Below are 7,761 nucleotides of genomic sequence, written 5' to 3' on the forward strand. Positions count from 1 at the left end.
AGAGGTTGGAATGCTAACTCCTCTGGGCCCACTGGCATAATAAACCTGAGTTCTCCAACTCTCTGAGTGCTGCTTTGTCTCTGGCCTGGATCCAGGCTGCTGTCACAACTGAGCTGTAACACTGAACTGTAACACACTTTTCTGCAACACCTTACCACAGGGACTGTTGGACCCCAAAAAAGACCCTGTATTCAAGGCACCGTATTCATGAGAGACACCAGGACATTGTGCTCCAGCAGAGCTGCAGGATATTCGTCTGAGAGGTGGTATCAGAGTTCCAGGCAGGAATATTTTTCTCACCTCTCTTCCCTTTCCTAACCATGTGACTAACCTATTTTATTTCCAAGTTGTCAGGAAATAAGAGAATGGAGAGCAGTGAAAAGAATATTGGGGCACAAGCCGGCAAGAAAGAGTCTAGAACAAGATGGTGAGCTGATTTCTTATTTTATTGTCTCATTTGAGGTTGCAGATGACAAGGAGATTAGGTGGGGAGTGAGTCTGAGTCTGTGGTTTGGCGATCCCAGGGCAGACAGCCTAGGTGGTGTCAGAGGTCAGCAGACAGATTCAGGCTTCTGAATCCCTGGGCAGAGGGACACTGCAGCCCAGAGCTCAGAATCTTCCCTGGGACTTCTCAGCCACTCAGGCATGCCCAGGAAGAGCTGGAGGAGGAGGAAGTGTCTGGCCATTTGCCGTCCCCACGTCAGCTCTTCTTGGCCCAGGGTCCACCTCATCAGCAGCAGCCTCCAGAGGACTGACCGGTGCCCCCTCCGCAGCACCCGGAGCCCCCCGAGGGCTGGCTGCAGCAGCCAGAGCTCTGGCGTCTGCGGTGGGACCTGCGGCGCCTGTGGGGGCTCAGGCAGCAGCCCCCACCCCCGGAGCTGCAGCAGCCCCCACCCACGGAGCCGCAGCCGCCCCCGGAGCTGACGCTGCAGCAGGAAGAGACTGGAGGGCACTTGGGGGGGCACTTAGGGGCGGGGCACTTGGGGGGGCACTTGGGTGGGGGCTGGCACTGCTGCTGGTTCTGCTGGCAGGACATCCTGGTGGGTGGCGTTCAGGAGCTGAGGGAGAGTCACACAGCAAGTCAGACCCAGCACACAGGGCTCCCCCCCACCCCCGCCCCTTCCTGTCCCCTCAGGATCTTTCTCGCCCCTTTAGTTTGAGAAACTGTTTAGTGTGGTCCTAAATATTTAAACACTGAATGTTTTGTTACTTCTAATTAGTTGGGCAAATGCTCTCACACCATCTCCCTTGAGTTTCACAATTTCTATTTCATATAGGCAGGGATTATTATATCTTTTGCAAAAGAGGCAACTGAGGCAAAAATCAGTAAGAAAAAACCTGCCATAACTAAGTATCCAGTGAAGGAAGTGATTTCTCCCATCGTGTCACCCAGAACCTTGAGACTCCAGTATGGAAACCAGTTCAGAGTGTACGTGTTCTCTTGAAGAAAGGAAATTAATGACCGTCTCTTGGAGTAACTTTCTAGATCATTTTGTTCTGTAAAGATGTGGACGTGCAGAACATGAATGGTCTGGGAGGCTGGTCTCACTGGATCACTTCCTCATTGAAGAAATTAAAGAATAATATTTTGTGCCTGAGGATGTGGGGGATTTCAGCTCAGGTCCCCTCGCTCAGTCTGAGGCTCTCCATTTTCAACACACCAAGGCCCCACACTAATACGCTGGCACAGTGATCTTCACCCTGTTGTGTCTGACTTCTTCAGCACATTCCCAGTTCTGATTCAGAGCCATAGATATGTGGGTTTAAAAGGGCCCCAGATCGTCTTCCAGTCAGCTCTTTGTCTACTGGCTGAGAAGTACCATTTCCTGCTCATCTTTGTAAGGAGGATCACGATTTTTATCTCTAAGGTGATGTCCCCTTATGAAAATTGTGCTAATAGAGCTTGATGGTTAGCACTTCAGTGCCCTCTGACCTGAGAGCCCAGCCAACTGGAGCTCAGTTTGGTTCAGAACAGAGGCACAGCCATCCCCTTCTCCCTCGTGGTCCCCTCTGCACGTGTTTCCTCAGTCTTCCTGAGGTCTCTCTCCCCCTAGCTACATGGCCTGTAGCCTTCCAAGGCCCTGCCCCGCCTGCCTTCCCTCTCTGCTCTGAGCAGCCCTCTGTGGAAGGTCCGCTCCCGTTCCCAGACGACACTCACCAGGTGCACACGCAGCGCAGGTCCGTCAGCACCTCAGGAGAGGAGTGGATGGAGGTGCTCTGGTCCCGAGGCCCTTTTATCCTGGCCTTGGGCTGTGCCCTCAGGCGTGAGACAGGGCCTGGGCATGAGAGGCCGCCTCCTGCCGCCCACGTGGGTCCTGTGACAGGTGGTGACTGGCAGCTCCTCCCTACCTCCCTCCGTGGGGCTCAGGGCAGCTGCTCCCAGCTGGGAATAGAGTTTCTTAGAAATGATGACAGGGAAGAAAGACCCCCCTACCTAGAATCACTCCTCCCCTCGATTTCCCTGGAAGATACCTGCTGTGCTTAGCTTTGGAGAGGAATTCCTAACCTCTCTTTTCTTGCCACCCCCCAAATCTTAATTCAGTCGTTCTAGGCAATCTTGTTTAAACCAAATTCCTCAGAATCCTCCAACTCTATTACCTTATATGTGAGTGTGTGTGTGGGGGGTGGGTGTGTGTGTGGCTGGGGGTGGGTGTGTGTGTGGCGGGGGGGGGGGTGAATGTGTATACAATAGCAATTAAGAACCTGGTTTAAAGAGTCAGACAGACTAGGAGGGAATCCTGCTTCTGTCACCCATTAGTGGCTTGCCCTTGTGAGAAGCAGTGCATCCTCCTTGTCCTCAGGTTTGCCCGTCTACAGCAGAGATAATACAAATCTAAAACTAACTCTCCAGGGGCGCGTGAGAGTCCGCAAACTAATGCAGAAGAAATTCCTGGTAGAGTTCATAACACGCGGTAGTCTCTAAACAAATGCCAACACATTCATTCAAAAAAAGTTACAACCGATTTCTAAGGTGAGTGGGGTCTGGTTAGAAAATACAAGATCCCTTTGTTTTGTTGAGGTTATTGCTAGGTTTTAACAAGAAATTGTGAACCAGGAATGAAGTTTTATAGAGGACGGAGAGACAGAGGACTTGATCTGAGAATTCAGATGTTCGAGGGGACATCTAGGGGGAGATGAGGGGAAGTCCAGAGCCAAGAAAGAGGAAGGGCAGTGAAGAGACAATGAGACTGTGTGACGCTGGTCGCTGCCTGGTGTAAAACAGCCAAGGAAGAGACATCCTTCGTGCGGGGAGGCCGGAGGGTGTCTAAGAACAGGAACGTCCAATACGTCCTAGGATTTTGTGTCTCTTTCGGTTTTATGTCTCAACGTCTAGCCTCTTTAGCCCTCAATTCAGCTGTCTACACTAACACAGGCTTTTCTTGAAAGAAACATTGGCATTTTCCCATTTGTAGGAGACGAAGGGAAAGGGTGAGAGTTTGCACCTGGGTTGCTGGTAAGTCAGCTAAGGAGAGCCCCGTGATGGTATTGCCAGGTTATTAAACAACTAGACTAAATTTTCAGACGGAGGAGAATTGGAGCTAGAGATGATTATATGAAGGAGGTCTGCTTTCCTCAGGCGTGGAAGAACTCTGGAATTCCCTAGACCCTGAATAGACGTTGATTTGATAACATCCAGGTCACCTTGTGCAGTGTGACCCCTACCAGTCTGTGGCAGAGTCGTGTGTGGGGTGTGCATACTTGTATATACTTCTACTTAGAAATAGTACAGAGACTATGAGAGGGACTAAATGCGTGACTATATGTATGTGCGCGCACGCGCGCACACACACGTATATCTCACCATGTTTCTCACAGCATCTGGCATTGCTGGTGTCCAGCCTTCTCTAAATTATTCTGCCTCTTATATGCCTTATTTCCCTTTGTCCTATCCCTCACTGGGTTTCAATTCCTCCCTGAATGTCATGCCTCATTGGGTTCCATCCCTCACCTCCAGAAATCATTGTGTCAGACGACTAAGACCACTAATAAGGAAGTCTCATCCTGGGGTTCCCCCTGGGTCCACAGTGAGCCCCCATCTCTGCTGACCGAGGCCTGTGCAACAGACCCTTTGCTTCATCCCCAGTTTAGGCTTTGCTACCTCCCTTTAGAGATGTTCTTCTGAAGCTAAAATGTTCTGTTCTTTTCTACTATAATTTGTTCCTACTTGTCAAACTCCCACGTTTATTTCATTATTTGTGTACTTCCAAAACGGTGCTGTTCAAACATAACTTGCTGTGATATCTGTTTTGAATCTTTCCGTGAATCCGCAATGTGGGCTTTATATTGCTATATCCCTCATCAGCTCCTAATACAGGGCTGTGCATTCAGTGAGTAGCAAATTTTAAAGCCTGTTACTTTGACTGTGACTTAAGCCATCATCACCACCAGAATTCTCACTCTGAGGTAGAGTCATGTTACAGTGGACCAGCCTCATCATCCTGCAGAAATCTGCCACTGAAATAGCTGGGTATGGCTCATGCAGTTTCGAAGACTATATTGAATGAGAGTGTAGTCAAGATATTGATCACCTGGCTCACAGAGGTAGTTTCTGGTTCAGGAATTCAGCTCACCCATTCCAAGGATGATGGGACATGGAAGCTATTCTGTCCCTGCCTCTGCCACCCCAAAGGGCAGTGTGTCCTCACGTCAGTTCATCTGACTTGGCTTTAGCAGCAGGATGTAACACCTTGAGGACTGGGGTTAGATCTCAATGGCTTGGGGACCATTTCAATATAAACAACTAGCAAAGAACTGATCTGCTGAGAGAGCCTGTTTCTTATGTTGTCAGGCTCTCATAATCTCAGGAGATAGGAGAGAAGAATGCTGATACCTGGTGAGAATTAAATCCGAGCCAGTGAATTTTACTCTGCATGCCAGAGCCAGCGTTATACACATGAGTGTGATTCTTAATTTGTTTCCTTCCACTGCAAACCTCTACTTACAGTAGCAACAACGAATCAATCCCAAAATTACTAGAATATGGGCTTGATTATTTTTTATAAGTAGTTAGGTAAAATATTTTAAGCATGGCAAAAAATATTAATAAATTTCACCTCATTAAAAAATCTGTATGGTAGAATGCATCATTTTTTGAAATGAAATATATAGCTGAGGAAAAATAAAAATCGCAAGTCAGTGATAGATTAAAATTAACAATCAATAGTAAGTTATCATAATTTTATAGAAAATAAATAAACCTGTCTACAAAGTAATGGACAAAGCACATGAACAAATAGTCTGGAAAAAAACAGACATGAGCAATACATTTTGAAGTTTAGTGTTTCAGGTTTGTGCATACAGGTAACCAAAAAACTACATATAAAATAAGAATGAGAGCTATCAGATTTATTCTTTTATATTGAACTGGAAAAGATTTAAAATGGATAACAAAACTAAGTATTGCTGAAGAGATCAGAAATGGGTCTTATGTTGTTGGAAATATAATTTGGCCTAACTGTCTGGATGAAAACTTGGTGATTCATTACTCAACATAAAATATTGTTGTGTATACCAATTAAACTTTAAAAAGAGTATACTCTTTTATACAACAATTGAACTCCTAAGAATGTAACTGAAAGGGAAAAGATCTGATTAAAAAATCATATGCATAAGAGTAATTACTACAGGAAATGAAAATAATTGGAAGAGTTAGAAAAGTTGCAAGTTGTAAAGATCAGAACACAGAATAAATTAGATTTTTATTGACCAGTAATAAATAATTCAAAAATATAATTTTAGAAATTGCTATTTAAAATCTAAAAAATATGTCTAAAATATAATTTTTGTGTAAAATATTTTTGATAAAATAGAAGACCTCATTGAAAGACATTATAGAATACCAAAATAGAGATATACCGTATTTATGGGTGAATGGAAAGAAAAAGTGTTATAAAATTTGATAATCTATTACAAATTAATGCTCACATTTGATGAAATTTTCATCACAATTAAAATTTCTTTTTCATTTGTGGGACATAGCAAGCTGATCCTAAAGTTTATATGAAAGAGCAAAGATCTAGGAATTGCCCAGACAGTATTAGGGAGGAGAACAAAAGTTTGGAACCTGTGTGATTGCACATCACAACTGATTATGCACCTACTGTAATGAAGGCAGCAGCAGGACATTCTCTCAGGGACAAACTGACAATGAAAAGAATCATCAGTCCAACTGCAAATCTGTACATATGTGCAAACTCAGTTTTGACTGAGGAAGCATTTCAGATTAGTGGGGAAAGTGAAATATTTGATTATGATAAAGACAACTGATGATCTACTTGAGAAAAATGTTCAAATAAGACAAAATGTACAAAAATTCCTTTCAGGGCTGAATAAAGAACTTAACTGTTAAAAGAAAACAAAATTTTACAACTTTTTAAAAGAAAACAGAAAACAGATTTCTGTGCTTATGAATGTTGGAGAAGTCTTAAAATCATGAAGAGTGCAAACAACATAATGTTGTAGAAATGCAGCTGTATTAAAAACAAAACACTTTTTCTTTAAATTACACCATTAAAAAGCAAACAAGAAAATAATTTAATGGGGAAAGATACTCACAGCTCATTTAATAATACTGCATTAGTAACCAGGATGTGTAAAGAACATTTACAGATTCTAACAAAAAGAGATAAACAGGACAACGGTGTTTAAATAAGAACAGACAATTCATAGAAGACGAAATCCAAATGACCAACAGACATAAAAAGATGCTCATTACTAAGCAAAAAAATGCATATTAAAGCTGCAATAGTACAATTCACACGCACCACATGCACATGACCGTCATTTAAGTTCAGTAACAATGTGTAGGAAGAGTGATTCTACCCTATCTAATTGGAAATAAAAATTGACAAGAGCGAATTACAGAGATGAGCATGATCTGAAATTCAACAGTTCTGCTTACAGGTGCTTAACTTAGAGAGTCTCCCCAACATGTGTGACAGCAGACACACACACAAAAGATTTCCTAGATGCATACAGCATCTATTCATACAGCAAATAGTGCACACAACCGAAGCGCTCGTCCAGGAAAACTCACGCTGTACTCATAAGACAGATACCATACCATTGTGAAAATAAACTGCAGCTACAAAGACCAACTTGAATAACTCACAAAAATACTGTTAAAGAAGAGAGTTACAGGTGTGCACCTCAAGTATGATGCCATTTCTACAAAGTCGAAATCACACAACTATAATACATACTGTGGCAACGTTGCTGTACGGAATACAACACAGAGGGATATGCTAAGAACTTGGTTTAAATCAGGTTGAGTATAATCATTAAAATAACATTTGGGAGGAAAGAATGGTAGTGTTGGGCACGGCCAGGGTGGAGGCGGGGTCGGGGGGGGGCGGTTGGAAGGGTGGGTCCAAGCAGTGAAGGTGAAAAAAACAGATTTCTTCTGTATAGCACAAGGAACTATACTCAATATGTTGTAATAATCTTTAATGGAAAAGAATATGAAAATGAATATATGTATATATGTGCATGACTGGGACATTGTGCTGTACACCAGAAATTGACACATTGTAACTGACTACACCTCAAAAAAAAAAAAAAATGAAGGTGAGACCTCTAGTGGCAGGCAACCTCTGGGGAGAACACGGTGGGGAACGAAGGTAGGGATTTTCCCACCCGCCTCCATTTCTGAGCCGCGTATTCCTTGCTGGGGCAGCTGCCCTGGGCTCCCTGGAGGGAGGCAGGAAGAAGATACCAGTCACCACCCGTCACAGGATCACGTGGGCGGCAGGAGGCGGTCCT

General features: G+C 44.0%; 1 long non-coding RNA gene across 1 annotated transcript; it reads right to left on the minus strand.

The window, feature by feature from the left end:
* Positions 1-428: 428 nt before the first annotated feature.
* Positions 429-2,213, minus strand: LOC140687970 (uncharacterized). Its single transcript, XR_012062604.1, has 2 exons — positions 2,159-2,213; positions 429-1,058 (listed from the first exon to the last, which is right to left on the minus strand). It is a non-coding gene; the product is annotated as an uncharacterized lncRNA (long non-coding RNA).
* Positions 2,214-7,761: the final 5,548 nt, after the last annotated feature.

Source organism: Vicugna pacos, chromosome 21, assembly GCF_048564905.1.
Source record: "Vicugna pacos chromosome 21, VicPac4, whole genome shotgun sequence".
Classification (NCBI taxonomy): domain Eukaryota; kingdom Metazoa; phylum Chordata; class Mammalia; order Artiodactyla; family Camelidae; genus Vicugna; species Vicugna pacos.